Source organism: Notamacropus eugenii, chromosome 6, assembly GCF_028372415.1.
Source record: "Notamacropus eugenii isolate mMacEug1 chromosome 6, mMacEug1.pri_v2, whole genome shotgun sequence".
Taxonomy (NCBI): domain Eukaryota; kingdom Metazoa; phylum Chordata; class Mammalia; order Diprotodontia; family Macropodidae; genus Notamacropus; species Notamacropus eugenii.
In genome coordinates, this window is record NC_092877.1 from 9,681,780 (window position 1) to 9,703,061 (window position 21,282).

Here is a 21,282-nt window from a genome sequence, read left to right on the forward strand (position 1 = left end):
AAAGGGATAGGAAGAGGAGGAGATATTTCAGATTTGATGCCCAATGATTACTGAGTTTCGAGATGCACATTGGAAAGAGATAATTTTAAGGGGTGCTATCCAGACATCATTAAAGGGATACATGTAGTCCATCCCAATGAAATTGTTCACTGTAGCAAACTAAACTGTCTATTCATTTTTTCCACCTGCCCCCACAATGGCATCTATTTGCTTGGCCCCCACACAACAAGGCAGGATTTGTAAGCAGAATTCCATTCATTAGTTGCCCATTTAAAGGCCTTGACAGAAATCCCTGTGAAAAGCTTTTCAGGTCAAATTCCCCTTTAATGACTTAGTCCATTCACCCAGGGTGGCAGGGGGAGGATAGTGATGCCTTGACTTCTACCGCTAGAAAGACAAGAAAATGTTTTCATGAAGCTTTACACGTGCCTTGCTTGCTAAGGAGGAGGTGTTGATGAAACATCCGACTTGGGGTCCGGGAGTTGGAGCTGACTTAAAAAATATCTTTATAGAGACCTCAGAACATATAATCTTCAAAAAATGAGTTCTGGTTTGGATATTCAGCTGCTTGATGGGGCTTTTCTTTGGCTTTATTTCCTCTGCAAAGTCAGGTTTTCCCTGGGGGATTAATCTAGTGCCTGATTGGTTCCCTCAGAAAATGTTTAAATATCACATTATGGGTGAATTATATTTGTAGTTACCCTTGTTAAAGTCAAAGGACAAACAGAATTAGTCTGTTTCAACAGCTCAGGCTGGATTTTAAGGGGTGCCCATGGAGTACAAGAGGATATATGAATATGTACAGGCTGTGAGTAAATACCTATACCCCTCCACCCCATCTCCCCATTAACAATGAGCTAGTATGCCTGTTAAGTATTCACATATGACATTCTCTCCAGCTTCCAACATGGTGTATAGAACATATATGGTATGTCTATGATATGTGGCATATTTCTGTCTGTGATACCCTAGAATTGTTTCCCTTATAGAATTTGCATAAAGCCATAGTAAGACTTTCCTTGACCCTTTCCCTCCTTCATTTCCTTCTGTGTCCCTCTCCCTCTGTCTCTTTTCTTTCTTCTTTCTCTGTCTCTATCTTTCTCTGTCTCTTTCTCTCTTTGGAGGATAGGAAACATAATACAGGGCATGAAGAGTGGGACCATTAAATCTCCATACAGATATACATCCATATGTGTGTGTATGTATATATGTCTGTGTACATATGCCTATAGGTATGTATATACATATATGCATATGTATATATATGCATATACATATATAATTTAATAGTTTAAAATAACTTTTAAAAATTAACTTTGTTTTATTATTTTTAATTTAAATTGGACATGAAACTGTCTGGCCTGGATGATACCATGTCAGCTTTGGAGTCAGGGATTCATGAGTCTAGGTTTTTTCTCTCTGCCGTATAAAATCTGAGCAAGTCTAATGCCTAAGAGTCCAAGATAATTTTCTAATTCAATGTTAAATCTTTATCCTATCTGTTATGAAGGAAAATGTTTCCACAATTTAGCTCTCTTTGATATGAAATCCCGCAAACTCTGATGTGTCAAAGAAGCATAAGGACCTATCAATAAAACAAAACGCTGAACATTAGAATAAGTGAACTATCCCTCTCTCTTCTACTTTTGGCATGTCCAAGGAAACGTTAGCCAAGAATTGGTCAGAACCACCAAGCCAATTCATTCAGTGGGTAAATTGATGTGTATTCATTTGAAACAAAGTTTCATGTATGTGTGGCCATCTTGGTGTAATGGCCACTGCATAGAAAAGTTTAGGTGGCAGCCAGATTATGGTGAGATGTGAGAGACCAAAGGCTTTTGGGAGTGTTTGTCTTAATAGAAAGGAAAGTTCAGACTGCTAGGGTAAGAAACACACAGGACTTATTTGAATGTATTTTAATTCTCAAGTACTTTGTGATTCAGTTATTTTTAAAAGGAAGGAACAAAACATAAAATAGTATAAAGATCACTGATCTTGGGAGTTGAAAGACATGTGCTTAAGTCCTATCTTTAACAATAATTTATTACCTGTGTTAAGTCACTTAACCTCTCTTGGGCCCAGATCTCTCACACAAAGAAAAGATAATGTTCTGTTTGTATTAGTACAACTAGCAAATGGTGGAGTTTATGGCACATAATGGATACTCAATAAATGACTGCTGAATGACTTACTTATTTCTAAGGTCCCTTCCTGTACTAACATGGAGAATAAGTAGCAGCAAATCCAAACCCAAAGGAAAGTGTTTGCTGGCCAATTGCTAATGGGATGGGAATGTCATATTCAGTGCAGATATGAGCAGAGACTGAAACTGGAATTTTGTCAACATAGGAAACTCTCAGATTCAGAAATTCGCTTTTAATGAATGTTATCATTTTCTCAGTGACTTAGAACGTTAGAAGTCAGTTGGAACACTGAAAGTTGAAGCGATTTCTCCAGTGTATCTTAGGGATGAATCTTAAATTTATTCTGACCACATTTAAATTCCTCCTCCTCCTTACTACTACTTCCTACTCCTAACTACTACTCCTTACTACTACTACTAATTACTACTACTACTGCTGCTACTAACTACTACTCCTTACTACTACTAACTACTACTATTGCTACTACTACATACTACTACTACTGTTAACTACTACTCCTTACTACTACTATTACTACATACTACTACTATGACTGTTAACTACTACTACTACTACTAACTACTACTACTATGACTAACTACTATTCCTTACTACTACTACTAACTACTACTACTATATACTACTACTACTACTACTTCTGATAATAATAATAGTCAACACTAAGACAGTTCTTTGTGGGCAGCTAGGCTGGTAGGGTAGATAGAGTGCTGGGCCTAGAGTCAGGAAGATTTACCTTCCTGAGTTCAAATCTTGCCTCACATACTTACTAGCCATGTGACACTGCACAAGTCACTTAACCCTATTTGCCTCAGTTTCTTCATCTGTAAAATGAGCTGGAGAAGGAAATAGCAAACCACTCCAGTATCTTTGCCAAGAAAATACCAAATGTGGTATTATGCACAGTCAGATACTCCTGAAAACAATTGAGCAAAATGGGTCTTGAATCTTATAAAATGTTGTACATCTCTTATCTCTGCAACCCTATGCTATAATTCCTATTTTTATCCCCATTTTAACAATGAGGAAACAGAATCTCAGAGATGTTAAATGAATTTTTCAGGTTGCCACAGCGTGTAGGCATCAAAAAGATAATGTGGATTCTCTTCTTGAACTCTCAGTTCAGCACACGTACCCACTTACTATCACACCTGTTTAATTAATTCCAATTTTCTTCTGATACATGCCACAAAAACTAGAGCAATGATCTTTCTGCTCTATCTAGCCATTTTGCTGTTCATTACTCATCATTGGTTTGATTTCAAAAGTCAGAAATTTGAACGAAAGTATTATTTCCTATGCATCCTGCCTTTGGGTGTTTGAGAATAGTTTTGCTTTAGAAAATTCATTCAACTTGAAGGACCTTTGTTCTTCCCATGAATGCTTTCCCTCCCTGTCTTAAAGGCTAGACTTAGTTGTACAGAACCCTTCAAAGGCAGTCGGGAGAATTTTATTTCAGGTGGCAGTCTGGGAAGTAGGAAGAGAAAATATAAGGAGTTGGCTTAGCAATGTGCTAAGTCAGGCATTGCTTTGGATTCATAGTCTGCAGGTCTAGAATTTGAAGAGTCATCAGAAGCCATCAAGTCCAATTTCAGAATTTGAAAGATGAGGAAACTGAGCTCCAATGAGGTATAGTGAGTTATCCAGCATCATGTAGGCAGTTACTTTCCAAAGGCTATATTTGAATAAAGGTCTTTTCGATCTAAAGCCAGTGCTAAGTCCACCATGTCCCAGATGAGGAGACTCAGATCCTTATTTCATACCTGAACTACACAGGCTGGAAATCTTAGATGAGAAGACATTAGGATATTTGTTTTGTTTTTGTGTTTGTTTTATTTTAAGGTTTGTTGAACTGGCTTCATACACCATATCTGCTACCTACTATCCTTGGGCAGATTCTCTCACTTCCCTGGAATTCAGTTTCCTCGTTGGCAAAATAAGGTTAATGTCCTTTGATATATGATTAGCTAAGCAAACTACTTTATGAATGTAGTGGAATAGAATTTTGCTATAGGGAATGATAAATTCAAAGGAATATTGGAAGATTTGTTTAACTGATATGAAATGAGATAAGCAAAGTCAGTAGGACAACAAACACGACGACAATAACATAAGATACACACATTCACACACTAAAAGGAAGGCAGAATAAATAACCAATAAAGGTACTAAAAACAAATGTAATAATAGCTAGCCTTTACATACTGCTTATGCTTTACAAAGTAATATCTATCTATCTATCTATCTATCTATCTATCTATCTGTCTGTCTGTCTGTCTGTCTGTCTGTCTGTCTGTCTGTCTATCTATCTATCTATCTATCTATCTGTCTTCTTATTTCATACTCACAACTCTGTTAGGTAGGTGCTATTATGGTCCCCATTTACAGATGGGGAAAAGGAGGCAGGTAATATTTAAATGAGTTGACCAGGTTCAAGCTGTTGAATAAGAATCAGGGGTAGAATTGGAATCCAGGTCTTCCAGATTCCATGCCCTCTTTCCATTGTGCCTCTCAGTGTCTAAGGAGACAAACATCCCTTCTCTCATCAGAAAGGCAGGAGATCGATAGAATGGAATATTGCATATGGTGACAGTCATATTCCCATTATTGGCATTTCTCTTTAATCATTTTTCTTTACTACAAGGGAAGGTCTAATTTTCTATTGAGGGGCGAGTTTTCCATAAATGACAGTAAAAAAAAATTGAAAAGTGTCAATAAAACATTTTGAAATGCTGTTAAAAAACCTTTTAATAGGAGCATGACGGTAAAAGAACTGGATGATCTTTAGCAGTAAATCTATAATCTGGGGGCAGCTAGGTGGTGCAGTGGATAGAGCACCAGTGCAGAAGTCAGGAGGACCTGAGTTCAAATCTCACCTCAGACACTTGACACTAGCTAGCTGTGTGACCTTGGGCAAATCACTTAACCCCAATTGCCTCATCCTGGGTCATCCCCAGTAATCCTATCTGGTCACTGGATTCAGATGGCTCTAGAGGACAAGTGAGCCTGGTGACCTGCACAGCCTGCCCTCACTCAAAACAAAGTCAAGTGCAAGTCATTTCATCATTTCTCTGATAGCATGGTCTTCTTTGGCAACCAAGGATGAACACACATGACCCTATGACTAAACATTAAAAACAAATCATATATTGTTACATCCACTTTTTCTCCCAATATATTTTTCTTTTTGTTTCCACTTAGAAAGCAATTGTTTTTAAACAAAGAATGCAAAAGGAAAAGAAGAAATCAGTTCAGCAAAATGATGAATATCACACACATATCCAAGTGTGGAATTATATATACTGCTATAATCCCCTGTTCTCCACCTCTTCAAGCAAGAGGAGGATGTGCATTCTCATATTATTTGACCAACTAGGACTAGGCATTGGAGATAATTCTCCATAGTACTCTATGTGATTTTCAATCCTCTCTGTTTTTCATCATCTCCTTTTGCCCCTCCCCCCTACTTATTTTTCAATTATTGGAATAGAAGTTTGTTAAGCTGAGTCAGATTACCTCCTCGTTAAGGCTTTTGAGAGACAAGAAGCAGAAGCAGGCAGGGGAAGAAGGGAGGTCATAATCAAGCCTGTTAATTTTCCTTCTTCAATTCTCTAAGCAAACATTTCCACCAGAAGGGATGAGGTGAAAATAATAGGGTAGAATGAATTTATTAGATCATTAGGGATTTGTGTCCTTGTTAGCTCATCAGTTCAAATTCCAACAATGTTTTACAGTTTAGAGACCTTTCCTTGCAACAATGCCCTATTATTATTTTATTATCCTTGTTTACCAGAAGAAGAAACTGAAGTTCAGAGCACTGACCTGACTGGCCCAGTGTCACATGTCTAGTGAGTGGCATAGCCAGCCCTCAAACCTAGACCTTACAGTTCCAAGCTGAGCACTCTGTTCCATCAACAACACGCTAGAAGTTGGTAGACTGCCTCTGATTCATTTCCCCCTTTTTAGTGCTGTTTGAGAGAACTTTGTCAAATTTCAGGTCTGCTGGAATTGCAGTACTTTTTGCTAATATTATAAAATGCTTTAAAAAAGCCCACAGGATGTACTTTCTGGAAGCCTTCCAGGTCCTTAAACAGATCACCTTAGTTTTGTTTTGGTGTGTGTGCCTGAGTAGGATGCCATCAGGACAGAGCATTTTTTTCTATTTTTGCTTAGAGGGGACACCCTCTCACGCACACTCACACACACACAGACACACACAGACACAGACTTGTTCCTTTCAAAAAACTATCTGAATTCTCTAATTGATAATTCTCATATCCTTATATAAGCCAATCAGTCTCTTCTGGACCAAGAGAGACTCGATTTAAAGTCAAGTGAACTTGAGAGGCAATTTGGTGTGTGGAAAGAATTCCAAAGTTGGATAGACCCAACCTGAGGATACATCATGGCTCTGCCATTTACTAGTTGTATGACTTGAGCCAGGTCACTGAAATTTCACCTATAAAGTGAGGCTGGTGGATTAGTTGTTGGGCTGGGGTCCTGTGCAGGTCTGTTAGGAGGCGCAATGTCACTTTCCTTTTTGATCTTCAGATTCTATTTCTGCAAAATTAGGGGATTGGATTAGAGGGTCTCTTAAGTTCTTTCTGGGGCAGCTAGGTGGCGCAGTGGATAAAGTGCTGACCCTAAAGTCAGGAGAACTTGTGTTTAAATACAGCCTGAGATTCTTACTAGCCATGTAATTCTGAGCAAGTCCTTTAACCCTGTTTGTCTTGGATGCCTCACCTGTAAAATGACCTGGAGAAGAAAATTAAAACATACTCTAGGGTCTTTGCCAAGAAAATCCTAAATGGTGTCACAAAGAGTAGGATGAGACTGAAATGATCAAACAGTAAAGTCCTTTACAAGTATAATTTATATTCCTATGATACTGATATTGAAAAATTTAAGGGAGAGAGAGTCAGATACAGAGAATGAGAGGGAAGGGGAGGAAGGAAGAGAGAGAGAGAGAGAGAGAGAGAGAGAGAGAGAGAGAGAGAGAGAGAGAGAGAGAGAGAGAGAGAGAAGGAAAATTATATGAAAATATTCTCATCAGTACTGTTCTGTTGGCCATCCACTATGGAGCTGAAAAGATTTGGATTTTTCAGATGGCCAGAGGGGGAAAAATAAAATAAAATAAAAGGCATGTTAAAAATTGATTTTCTTTAGTTACTTGGCTTGGGTCCCAAACCAAAAGAAGTTGTTTTGGATCTCATCCTAGTTCTCATTTGGGCACATCACAAAAGCACAGCATAATTTGTCACCAGGGGTAACACGTGTGTAAGAGATGGAGCGACCAGGACCTTGTTGAAAACCGAGGTCACAGCTGAAGTGCAGTCTGCCCATGCCACGTGATGCTGGTGCCTCATTCCCTGGGTGCTGAATTCCCCTTGTAAACGTTTTCCTGTCTATGCTGTTTGGCACAAGGAGATGGAGAAGGCTGCTGGCTTCGGCTGTCTCTTCATGCAGCAGGAGCCTCTCGGGCCGGCTGTCTCACTAATAGCACCCGACTGGGAAATGGAGGGAGACGAGCTTTAGGTAGGAAATGGAGGGGATTGCTTTGGTTTGGGACTAATGTTCTGACTAATGTTGAGATGGTCCAGGAGTCCCTTAGGAGGGTGTTGCTACTGCCCCTTCCAACTAAGACACAGACAAAAGAGCCTTCCCAAGACCCTATGGAGAGACCACTCCCAAAGAGGATTTTATTGAACTCTTATTTCCAACTACACATATTCTTTGCCTAAATCAGTTAGCCTTTCTTCTATGAGGGAAAAGAAATCTGAAGGAATACATAAGGGCAAAAGTAGAAGACACAGCTGTTTCTTCTCTCGGGACTCCATTTCCATATTCCTAAAGTAAAAAGTGTGAACTTGAGGTTTTGTGATGAGATGTGTGTGTGTTCCCAGCTCTAAATTTGGGAGCTAAAGTATCCTAAAGTGATATTTCTGTAAATATTCCATATATGGGAAGGCATTGTTGCCTACTGGTTGATGGGGTAGACTAAAATTCAGGAAGATCTGAGTACAAATCCTACTTCAGATATTATGTGACCAAAGAAACTTTGCCTTGCCTCTCTGAGACTGTTTATTCACCTGTGAAATGGACATTATAATACATTTTACTCTCTGCCTCACAAAGTTGTTGTGAAAAAGGGACTGGCTTGTCTTTTCAAATTTATGGCTAGTTGAATGGTTATTCATTGTTTTCATTTGTGTATTCGTGTATGTGTATATATGCGTGCATTTCCAACATATAACAAAGTATCTGGTACCTAGTAAGCATGTAAAAAATATTTATTAATATTGATTACATCAGCTTCATATCCCTTTTCTTTCCCTTGTCATGTGAGCTACACTTTGTAACACATATACACATGTGAACATAAACATACATACATACATGCATATATAATGTATTATATAATATATATTATATATGTGTATGTGAATAGATAGATATGCAATATTGAAAACAACTCAGGAAACTTAACTAGCACATTGAGTATGGCAGTATATGTAATATTCACCCCCATGGTCTCCCAATCTCTCCAGTGAAGAGAGGGAGGCACAATTTCTCTACTCCCACTGGGCCAAGCTTGGTTACTGCTAAAACACTTGCTTTTTCAAGAGTCTTTGAAGTGGGAGTTCTAATAAAGCAGGAGAAGATTACTTTGTCAGTGGCATTTTTTTTATCATCCCAGAATTTATAAACTTGGCACTTTTTGAAGCCACGACTATATTTATGATCTAAAACATTTTCCAACTTCAAATACATTGTGCATTATGACTCAGTTATTCTCATCCTTTTAAATTCCCTTTCATTGGTATAGTAGTTTTATCGGACTACATTATTAAACTTATGGCACCATAAATAACAACTTCTGTAGAGAGCCCATTTTCCAGGAACGTAAAAACAAGGTAATTAAAAGTGTGTGAATATTTTAACAATAAGGACAAGTGACAAGAAGTTCTTTTTTTAGTTCCACTTACCTGCTTTTTCATCATACACTTTAACAGAATATAAAGATACTTTGTGTCTTTTCTCTATACCTTTGTACAGGTTGTCCTACGTATTTGGAATGTTCTCCTTCTCGGAGATTCCTAATCACATTCAAGGATCAATATAAAGTCTGAATCCTGAGCTTCTCCTAAGTAGCTGCTATAGTCTACTGTATATTGACTTGAGTCAGAGATCTGGGGTTTACATTTCCTTGATTCCAGATGAAAAAAAGAAAGAGAAAGAAAGAAAGAAAGAAAGAAAGAAAGAAAGAAAGAAAGAAAGAAAGAAAGGAAGGAAGGAAGGAAGGAAGGAAGGAAGGAAGGAAGGAAGGAAGGAAGGAAGGAAGGAAGGAAGGAAGGAAGGAAGAAAGAGTGAATGAGAACTTTTTGAGTACTCAGTATATGTAAAGTACTATGCTTGGTTCTAGGGAGAATAAAAGAAAGAGAAAATGCTAATTCCTTGCTCTCAGCTCTCATTATAACGGGGGATGCAATACCTATGGAAGGTTCCAGCTATACGTCAGATAAAGGTGCCATGGTCCTTAGGTAGAATGGCAAAGCAAGTCGTTAACAAGCCTTCTTTGATGTCAGTTCCAATGATAAAATCAAATCGTTTTTGTCCGTGCCTATGAGCTTTTTGTCAGGGTCCTTGGTAGCTGTGATCATATGTCCTCATTACAGAGTTTGACTAAATGACCTATAAAGTCTCTTCTTTGATTTCATTCAGTGAAAGTAAAACAAACAAACATTTATTAAGCAGCACGTGCCAGGCTAAACAGTCTACAGATATTATCTCATCTGTTCCTCGCAGCAACCCTAAGTTATAGGTGCTATTATCAACCCCATTTTATAGGTGAGAAAAGTAAGAGATTAAGTGACTTCCCAGGGTCGTATAGCTAATAAGTATCTGAGACCTTCTAGGAATAAAGTTATGACTCCTCCCATTTTTAGTAGTCTGTTTAAAAATACTTTGTATTTATTTGCATTGCAAATGCTTTATTTTGATCTGTCTGCATACTTATTATTTGCATCTTGCCAAACCTGAAAAGGTGAGCACCTTGAGGTTTTTCTCTATGTCTTTGTAGCACCAGTGCTTTGTGCAAGTCAATACTTAGTACATGATTTTGTTTTGGTTTTTTAATAAAATTGTTCAGTCACTTCAGTTGTATCTGACTCTTGGTGACCCCATTTAGCATTGCTTTGGCTGGAGAACTTTGCTATTTCTTTCTCCAGTTCATTTTATAGATGAGGAACTGGGGCAAACAGTTAAGTCACTTGCCCAGGGTCATACAGCTAGCTAGTGTCTTAGGTTGCATGTGAACTCAGGAGGATGAGTGCTCTATCCACAGCACCACCTCACTGCGCTTTTGAAATGAATAAAACTGAATAATAATTATTTTTTAGTTCCAAAGTAAATCATGTCCAATTTAGTTTCTGCTATTCATTGCATCGGTTATCTTCAGGTCAAGAGCTCCAATTGAAATGATGTTCCTTTAAGTTCTTAGAAATCAAGCATTTGTATTTCCAACTTAACAGTCTAGCAACTGGAAGATGAAAGGAGGTATGACTTGGTCACACTCACCCAAATAATGCCCACTTCAATCCCACTCTTCTGGCCCTGAGCCCCAGTACTCTTCAATGATAACATATTCAATTGAGCACCTTACAGTATCCAAGGGACCTTGCCTGTATTTTCTCAGTAGATATTTACCATGAACTGTGAGACATATACTGAAGGTATTCTTATTGCCACTTTATAGAATAGGGAAACTGAGTTTCATCTTGCAATAGAGCTAATAGTGTCACAGGTTGGATCTGAACCCAGGATTTGTGGGTCCAAGTCTAGCCCTATGTAACCATGTTTCTTATCATTTAAAGATTTTCTTTAATATATACAGTATTTCTTCTAAAACACTTTGAAGGTTTGTTTATTGTCTATTTGTTTCTAAATTTAGGGATCAGAATGTAGTTGGGCCAACAGTATAGGGTAAATTGTAAATGGACTGAAGATCTGAGTCTTGGTTAGGTATGATAGTTTAAACCCATGCAACAACCCTTTAATAAAAGGATTTGTTCTGTAAAACTTAGACTCAGTGAAACAGTTGCACCTAAGGAACTAGAAGGCCACATATAGCATTGAGGCTGCAGGTTCACTGTGCCTGGTAGAATTAAAGTACTTGCATTCAAATGTGAACTCTTTTAGGAACTACCTCTGTGACTTTGGATAAGTATTGTTGCTCTCTCTTAAGGGAGTAATAATGACTCCCTGTTTACTGGTAATAACAATACCTACTTACATTAAAGTTTTTAAAGCAAGTTATGTATATTTCTATTTTAATCCTCCTGACAATCTTGAGTTAAGTGTGATTATTATGCCTATTTTGTTGATGAAGAAACTAAAACTAGGAGAGTTTAAGGAATTGGTTCACAGTTACTCCAGCTGGTAAGTGACTGGGGCAAGATTCAAACTCAGTTCTTGAATCCAAATTTGGTGTTTTCCCTACTGGACCACCATAGCTCACTTGTGTATCATTAGCATACATATTTATTCAGGTTACCTATCTTCTTCTGCTACGTAGCTGCCTCGTGCATGTGGATTTTGAGCTCTTGTTTCTAACTTTAATATCGGCACTTAATTTCAACTCTGACTTGACATTCAGTGTTATAGGAAGACTTTGTACCCGACTCTTTCTTAAGTTTGTCGTCTGGCTCTTTGCTTAGGAATTTTCTGCAACTCTGCTGTTCCCTGAAGGGAAGAGAGGGACCTAACTGACTGGGCTGACCTGGACCATCCCAGAGGTTAATGGGGATGCACTTAGTCACAGTGGGGATGAGGGTACATGCACCAATTAAGCCAAGCTAAGAGTATTGAGCGACTCTCATGAAATCTTTTAGGAAGATGACTGATAGGTCTCTCTTAATTGCCCAGTTCCTATTCTCATCATGAAACTTTTCTTTCCTTTCATGGGAATATGCCAGAGGTCGTTGTAGACATTAAACATCAGGCACAATTAACTTTGCCCAACATCAGTGGAGGTTGAAGTATCCTACAGCAATAGAATAACCTCTGGGGTAGAACAGGGACAAGCTAGAATTGAAACAGGAAATGACAATTCTCACATCCAACTTACCTTGCAGGGCTAAAGCAGGGAGGAGGAATACATTGCATTCTGAGAGTTTCACATACTTGTGATTCAGATTCTTTTACCTTCCAGTTCAGAACTCTAAATGGAACTGGGAGAGATGTGCAAGAACTTTGCCATATATTATCTCCAGATTACCTAAATTCATCAAAAACGTCACTATATACACTGTCTAGGGTCAGAGTTATAGTAAGGTTGCAGCAATCAGAACCTTGTTCCAGGGTACTTTAATTTAAAGGGTATAATCAATTAAAATATACATTTCTTCCTCATTACAAAAGATACTAAACTAAGGAATTCATTTTCCCACTCAACTTGGTTTCTCTTAGTCCAATTTGGTAATATTTCCATATAATGGATATTAAAGATGATTTAAGGGCAGGATTATTAATGGTTCTCTGTGTATTTACTTCATGTTATTTGCTTCAAGCTGCTTGGTTCAGGGAGAAAAAAAGATTTTGGAAGAAAAGACCATAAATAGACTTATATTTAAAGAAACACAAAAACCATAGTGATCATCTAGTCCAAAATCTCCATCCTGTAGATGGCCTATGTATTGCTGACATGTGGAGGCTGGCATCACTTACTGAACATTATGTATCACCTTATAGATCCTGAGCAGCTCAGTGGTACATTGGATAGAGTCCTTGGCTTGGAATCAGGAAGACTCATTTTCATGAGTTCAAATCCAGCCTCAGATATTTTTAGGTATGTAACGCTGGGCAAGTCACTTAACTCTGTTTGCCTCAGTTCTTCATCTGTAAAATGAGCTGAAGGAGGAAATGGCAAACCAATCCAGTACCTTTGCCAAGAAAATCCCCAAAAGGGTCACAAAGAGTCCATTGTGAGCAAAACAACAGTCAAATTTTTTCTCCCATGTGTTCCAATCTAAAAAACTCACCAAACTCAACCTAAGCTTTATGGTCAGGTGGAATATAATTTTAGGTTTATATTTGGATTTACAGACTTGCAATATTTGAACCATTGATCATGGAATCCATAGACTGAGGTCTGGAAATGCTGACCAAAACATCATGTTGTCATAAGGTAATAGGATCACAGATTTATAGTTAAAAGAGACTGTAGGGCAGAGAGCCAAGATGGGGGAGTAAAAGGAGGGACTTATTGGAGCTTTCCCCACAAACCTAGCCAAATACTTGTAAAAAATGACTAAACAAATTCTGGAGCTACAGAACTCACAGAATGACATAATGAAGCAAATCTCCAGCCCAAGACAGGCTGGAAGGTGGACAGGAAATGTCTATCAAGCTGAGCAGGGAGCAGAGTGAAGTCCAGTGTGGGCTCTGCCTGCACAGACTGGACCTGAGCAGGACTCAGGTGGAATGAATCACTAGCACCTGTGGTGATTTACACCTTCATGACTCCCAAAACTCAAGGACAAATTGGAATATCAGTGGAAAAAACCTGTGTTTTTAACCTGTGTGAGAGAGTAGAGTGGTCCTGCCCCAGCCACAGGAAGTAGATCAAACTATGCAGAGGAGTTTGTGGCAGTTACAGCAGCAGCAGGTTTCTGTAGCTCTAGACCCACAGATTGGGGGGAGAGGATTGAGTGACTGACAGTATATTGAGAGAGCTACTTTGAAAAAGAACTCAAAATGCAAGTAAATAGCTGGGGAAATGAGCAAAGACAGGAAAAATATCAAACTATAGAATCTTACTTTGGTGAAAAGGCAGATAAAAATATACAACCAGAAGGAGACAAGAAAATCAAAGCTCCTATATCCAAAATCTCCAAGATAAATATTAATTGGTCTCAGGTCATGGAAGAGCTCAAATAGGATTTGGAAAATCAAGTAAGAGAAGTAGAGGAAAGATTGGGAAGAGAAATGAGAATGATGCAAGGAAATCCAACTCAATTGCTTGCTGAAGGGGACCAAAAAAAGCTGAAGAAAATAAGACCTTAAAAAATAGACTAACCCAAATGGCAAAAGAGATCCAAAAATAATTGGCCAAATGAAAAAGGAGGTCCAAAAGCTCACTGGAAAAAAATTCTTTAGAAATTAGAATGGAGAAGATGGAAGCTAATGACTTTGTGAAAAACTAAAAAAATTACAAAACAAAACCAAAAGAATGAAAAAAACGGAACATAATGTGAAATATCTCACTGGAAAAACAACTGACCCAGAAGATAAATCCAGAAGAGAAAATTTAAAAATTATTTGACTATCTGAAAACCTTGATCAAAAAAGGAGCCTAGACATCATCTTTCAAGAAATTATCAAGGAAAACTGCTCTGATGTTCTAGAACCAGAGGGCAAAATAAGTATTAAAAGAATCCACTGATCACCTCCTCAAAGAAATGTCAAAAGGAAACCTCCTAGGAATATTGTAACCAAATTACAGAGCTCCCAGGTTAAAGAGAAAATATTGCTAGCAGCCAGAAAAAAAAAACAAAAAAACAACATGAGTATTGTGCAAACACAATCAGGATAACATAAGATCTATTGGCTTCTACACTAGGAGGGCTTGGAATATGATATTCCAGAGGTCAAAAGAGCTTGGATTAAAACCAAGAATCAACTGCCCAGCAGAATTGAGTATAATACTTCAGGGAGAAAAATGGAATTTCAATGAAATAGAGGATTTCTAAGCATTCTTGTTGAAAAGACAAGACCTGAATAGAAAATTTGACTTTCAAACACAAGGATCAAGAGAAACATGAAAATATAAACAGGAAAGAGAAATCACAAGGGACTTACTAAAGTTAAACTGTTTACATTCCTTAATGGAAAGCTAATATTTCTAAATCTTGGGACTTTTCTCCATATTAGAGTAGTTTGAGGGATTATGTATATATATATATATATATATATATATATATATATATATATATATATATATATATATATATATATATATATATATATATACGTATATATATATACGTATATATATATACGTATATATATATGTATGTATGTATGTATGTATGTGTATATATATATATACACATAGATAGATAGATAGATAGATAGATAGATAGATAGATAGACAGACAGATAGATAGATGGCACAGTGTGAGTTGAATAGGTAGAAATGATAATCTCTTTGCCCCAGATAAGCATTTATTGAGGAGTTTGGTCAATCATCTTATTTTCAGTTGTATCTGATTCTTCATGACCCCATTTTGGGGTTTTTTATGGTAAAGATATGGGAGTGGTCTGGCATTTGTTTCTCTAGATCATTTTTGTATCCCCCCTTTTTAATTTTTTCCACTTAATAGCATCTTATTTTTTTTCAAATTAAATGTATATAGTTTTCAACATTAATTTTTATAAGATTTTGATTTCCAAATTCTTCTACCTTCCTCTTTTCCTTCCCTCCTCCCCAAGACTGAAAGCAATCTGATGTACATTATACATGTATAATCATATTAAGCAGATGTCTCCATTGCTTAGGTCTGACTTTATGTGAAATGTGTTTTGTAATTTTGTTTAGATAGTTCCTTGATTTGTTTTGGCTGATAAATTCCCAAATATATGATGTTATCTACAGTTATTTTCAATTCTATCTCTTGCTGCTAAGCTTTGTGGGTAATATATGGAGATGCCGATGTTTTATGTGTATTTATTTTACATCCTGTAAATATACTAATGTTTTATTATTTTAAATAGATTTTTTAGTTGATTCTCTGGGATTTTCTAACTACACAATTGTGTCATCTGCAAAGAGTTTTGCTTCCTCATTGCCTATTGTAATCCCTTCAATTCCCTTCCCACCCATATTGTGAAAGCTAACATTTCTAGTATACTATTGAATCATAGTAGTGATAATGGTGTCCTTGTTTCACCCTTTATCTTAGTGAGGAGGCTTCTAGCATTTCTCCATTACAAATAATGCTTGCTGAGGGGTTTAGATAGATACTATGCATCATTCTAAGGAAAATTCCATTTATCCCTATGCTCTCTAGTGTTTTTAATGTGAATGGGTGCTTCTTTTTGTCTTTTTTCTGCATCTATTGAGATAATCACATGAATTCTGTTACTTTTATCATTGATATGGTCAATTATGGTGATAGTTTTCCTAGTACTGAACAAGCCTACATTCCTGGTATAAATTCCACCTGGTCATGTTTCTTTTTTTTTTTTCCTGGTGATAAATTGCTTTATTTTCTTTGTTAATATTTTATTTAAAATCTGTGCATCAATATTAATTAGGAAATGGGTCTATAATTTTCTCTTTCTATTTTTGCTCTTCCTGGTTTAGATGTCATCACAATATTGGTGTCATAAAAGTAATTTGGTAGTACTCTTTCATTGCCTATTTTCCCCAAATATTTTCTATTATACTGGAATTAATTTTTCTTTAAATATTTGGTAGAACTCACTTGCAAATTTATCTGGCCTTGGAGATTTTTTCATAGGAAGTTCATTGGTGGATTGATTATTCAATTTCTTTTTTCCTCAAAATGGCATTATTTAAGTATTTTATTTCTTCTTCCATTAACCTGGACAATTTACAATCTCATAAATATTTATCCATTTCACTTAGATTGTCAGATTTATTGGGAAAAATTGGGCAAAATATCTCCTATTTATTGTTTAAATTCATCTTCAGTGGTGGTGAATTCACCCTTTTCATTTCTGAAAATGGTAATTTGGTTTTCTTCTTTCTTTAAATCAAATTAAGCAAATGTTTATTTTTTCATAAAATCAGCTCTTAATTTTATTAGTTCAATTTTTTTTTACTTTCAACTTTATCAAACTCTCCTTTGATTTTCAGAATTTCTAATTCAGTATATAATTGGAGATTTTTAATTTAGCCTTTTTCTAGCTTTTTTCGTTGCATGTCCAATTCATTGATCTGCTATTTCTCACTTTTATTCATATAGGCATTCAAAGATATAAAATTTCCACTAAGTATTGCTTTGACTGTATCCCATAAATATTAGCATGTCAATTAGTCTTATTATTGTCATCTTCTTTTATGAAATTAATGATTGTTTCTGTGATTTGTTGCTTGACTCATTCATACTTTAGGATTAGATTATTTATTTTCCAATTAATTTTAATCTGTCTTTCTGTGATGCCTTATTATACATCATTTTATGAGATCACAGTCTAAAAAGGTTATGTTTAATATTTCTTCCTTTCTGCATTTGATTGTGAGTTTTTTACTGCCCTAATACATAGTCAGTTTTGGTGTAGGTGCCATATACCACCACAAAAAAAAATATCCCTTTCTATTCTCATTTAGCTTTCTCCAGAGGACTCCTATATCTAGCATTTCTAAACTTCTATTCAACTCCTTAACCCCTTTCTTGTTTATTGTGTGGTTAGATTTGTCTAGTTCTAAAATGGGGGAGGGGGAGGGGGAGGGCTAGAAGCAAGGTCCTGCTATAATTCTCCCCACAAACCCCTCAAAAATCTGTTAAAAATGTCTCTAAATAAATTCTAGACCAGTAGAAGTCAAAAAATGACAGAATGAAGTAAATTGCCAGTCCAAGACAATCTGGAAAGTCAATAGTCTATTGCACCAGGCTGGGAACAGAGCACAGTTTAGGTGGACTGAACTGGATCAGGCCTTAGAATACTAACTCTTGGGCAGCTGCTGCGGATTCCAGACTTCTTAGCCCACAAACACTAAAGAGAACTTCAAAGATCAGTGGGAAGTGTCTCTCACCTCACTGAGAGGGAAGCATGGTCTGACCTTAACCCCAGGGTGTCTGCAGCCACTGCTGAAGGGGAGGCTCCTTCTGCAGCCTTCCAATTAACAAAGCTCAAAAGTCAAGTAATTGGCTGTGAAAATGAAGAAACAGGAAAAAAAGAAACAGACTATAGATTCTTACTTTTTCAGTGAAGAGGTATTTTCTTCCATCATTGATGACAAAGAAGATCAAAACATGCAACAAGAAGAACACAACAAAGCCTCTAAGAAAAATATGAATTGATCTCATTTCATGGAAGACCTCAAAAAGCATTTTGAAAATTAAATAAGAGAAGTAGAGGAAAAAATGAGAAGAGAAATGAGAGTGATGCAAGAAAATCATGAAAAATGAGTCAACATCTTACTAAATGAAACCCAAAAAAGTCCTGAAGAAAAAAAATCTTTAAAATTAGACTAACACAACTGGCAAAACAGGTCCTAAAAGGCACTTAGGAGAAGAATGACTTAAAAAGTATAATGAGCAAAATGTCAAAAGAGGTCTGAAAGCTCACTGACGAAAATAATTCCTTTAAAAGTAGAATGAAGCCAATGAAAACTAATGACTTTATGAGAAATCAAGAAAGTATAGAACAAAACCAAAATAAAAAAAAATACAAGGCAATGTGAAGTACTTCAATGGAAAAAACAACTGACCTGGAAAATGAATCCAGGAGAGATAATTTTAAAAATTACTGGACTACCTGAAAGCCATGAAAAAAAAGAGCCTAGATATCATCTTTCAAGAAATTATCAAGGAAAACTGCCCTGATATTCTAGAACCAGAGGGTAAAATAGAAATGAAAAGAATCCATCTATCGCCTCCTGAAAGAAATCCCAAAGTAAAACTCCCAGGAATATTGTAGCTAAATTCCAGAGTTCCCAGGTCAAGGTGAAAATATTACTAGCAGCCAGAAAGTAATAATTCAAGTATTGTGGACACACAATCAGGATAACATAGGACTTAGCAGCTTCTCCACTAAGGGATTGAAGGCCTTGGAATATGATATTCCAGAGGTCAAAGGAGACAGGGTTAAAACCAAGGATCATCTACCCAGCAAAACTGAGTACAATACTTCAGGGGAATGAATGGAACTTTAATGAAATAGAGGACTTCCAAGAATTCTTGTTGCAAAGACCAGAGTTGAATAGAAAATTTGACTTTCAAAGACAATATTCAAGGGAAGCATGAAAAGATAAACAGGAAAGAGAAACTGTAAAGGAATTATTAAAATTGAACAGTTTACATTCCTGCATGGAAAGATGATATTTGTAACTCATGAGACCTTTCTCAGTATTAGGATTGTTGTAGGGAATATACATGCATACATACATGTACATATGTATGTGTATGTATGTGTGTGTATGTATGTGTATATATATATATATACATATATATATATGTATATATATATATATATATATATATATATATATATATATATATATATATATATATATATATATATATATGGGAGTGCACAGGTTGAGCTGAATGTGAAGGGATGCCAAATAAAAAAGAAAATTAAGGATTGAGAGGTATGTTCTAGGAGAACGAGAAAAGAAGAGGTAGAATGTAGTAAATCATCTCACATAAAAGAGGCAAGAAAAAGCTTTTACAACGTAGGAGAAGAAGGGAAAGATGAGAGGGAGTAAGTGAGCCTTCCTTTCATAGGATTTAGCTTCAGGAGGGAATAACATACACACTCAAGTGGGTATGGAAGTCTATCTTACTCTACAGAAAAGCATCAGGGAAAGGGATAACATAGGGGGAATAATAGAAGGGATGACAGATTGAAGGAAGGGGTAATCAGAAGCAAACATTTTGGTAGAGGGACTGGATCAAAGGAGAGAATAGAATAAATGAAGGACGGAGAAGATAAAGGGAAATATAGTATTTCACAACATGAATATTATCAAAGTATTTTGCATGACCACACACGTATAACCTTTATCAAATTGTTTGTCTTCTCAATGAGGATAGGTGGGGAGGGGGATGGGAAGGAATGTGAAACTCAAAGCTTTAAAAATGAATGTTAGAGATTGTTTTTTCATGCAGCTAGAAAACAAGATATACAGACAATGGCATATAGTCATCTATCTACAGGAAAACAGAAGGGAAGGGTAGGGGTGGGGTGATAGAAGGGCGGGCAGATTGGAGGAAAGGGGAATCATAATACACACTGTCCTGGGGACAGGGTAGGGTGAGGATGGGGAGAAAATTTGAAATTCAAAATTTGTGGAAGTGAGTGTCAAACTGAAAATAAATGCATGTAGATGAAAAAATTGAAAAGGAGAAAGCTATCTAAATTAAAAAAAAATGAAAATTCTGAAAATAAAAAATAATAAAATTAAAATATTGAATTAAAAATAAAATGGGGGAGAGGGATTGAAGTCACACATCAGTATAATTTTCCTGTCTATTATTTTCCTATAACTCACTTAACTTCTCTAAGAATTTTAATGCACCACTTGGTGCATAAATATATACTACTGATGTTGCTTCATTGTCTATGATACTTTTAGTAAGATGTAGTTTTCTCCCTTATTGTTTTAGTTAGATCTATTTTCTGCTTTGTTTGAGATCAGGATTTCTATGCCTGCTTTGTGTGTGTGTGTGTGTGTGTGTGTGTGTGTGTGTGTGTGTGTGTGTGTGTGTATTGTTTCAGCTCAAGCATCATATATTCTGCTTCAGCTTTTTCTCTGTATCATTCTGCCTCAAATGTGTTTCTTATAAACAACATATCGTATTCTGGTTCTTAGTCCACTATGCTATTCACTTCAATTTTATGGGAGAATCCATTCTATTCCCATTCACAGTTATGATTGCTTATATATTTCTTTCCATCCTATTTTCCCCATTTATATTTCTCTCTCTCCTTTCACCCTTTTCCTTTCACCAGTGTTTTGCTTTTGACCACTGCCTCCCTTAATTTGCCCTCCGTTCCATCAGTCCTTTCCCTCTTTTCTTTCCCCTCACCCTCCTACTTCCCAGTAGAGAAAGATATATTTCTATACCCCATTGGATGTGCATGTTATTCTCTTTTTGAGATAAATTCCATGAAAGTAACATTCAAGCAATTCAAGCCCTTTCTTTCTTTCCTTCTACTATAATGGGTCTTTTGTACCTCTTTCTGTGATGTAATTTACTTTATTCTGCCTATCCCTTTCCTCTTTTCCTCACACATTCTTTTTTTCTACCCTTTAATTTTTTTTTTCATTATCATCACATCAAAGTCAACTTATACTCATGCCCTCTATTTATAGGTACTCCTTCTAACTGCCCTAATAGAAATACAGTTTTCAAAAGTTACAAGT

General features: G+C 36.5%; 1 protein-coding gene across 2 annotated transcripts in view; it reads left to right on the forward strand.

The window, feature by feature from the left end:
• Window positions 1-7,544: 7,544 nt before the first annotated feature.
• Window positions 7,545-21,282, forward strand: part of LRRC4C (leucine rich repeat containing 4C) — a 1,216,509-nt gene continuing 1,202,771 nt past the window's right edge. For both annotated transcript variants that reach the window (XM_072618911.1, XM_072618912.1), the window contains exon 1: window positions 7,545-7,697. The gene's annotated coding sequence lies outside the window, so the exon portion shown is untranslated. The remainder of the gene's footprint in view (window positions 7,698-21,282) is intronic.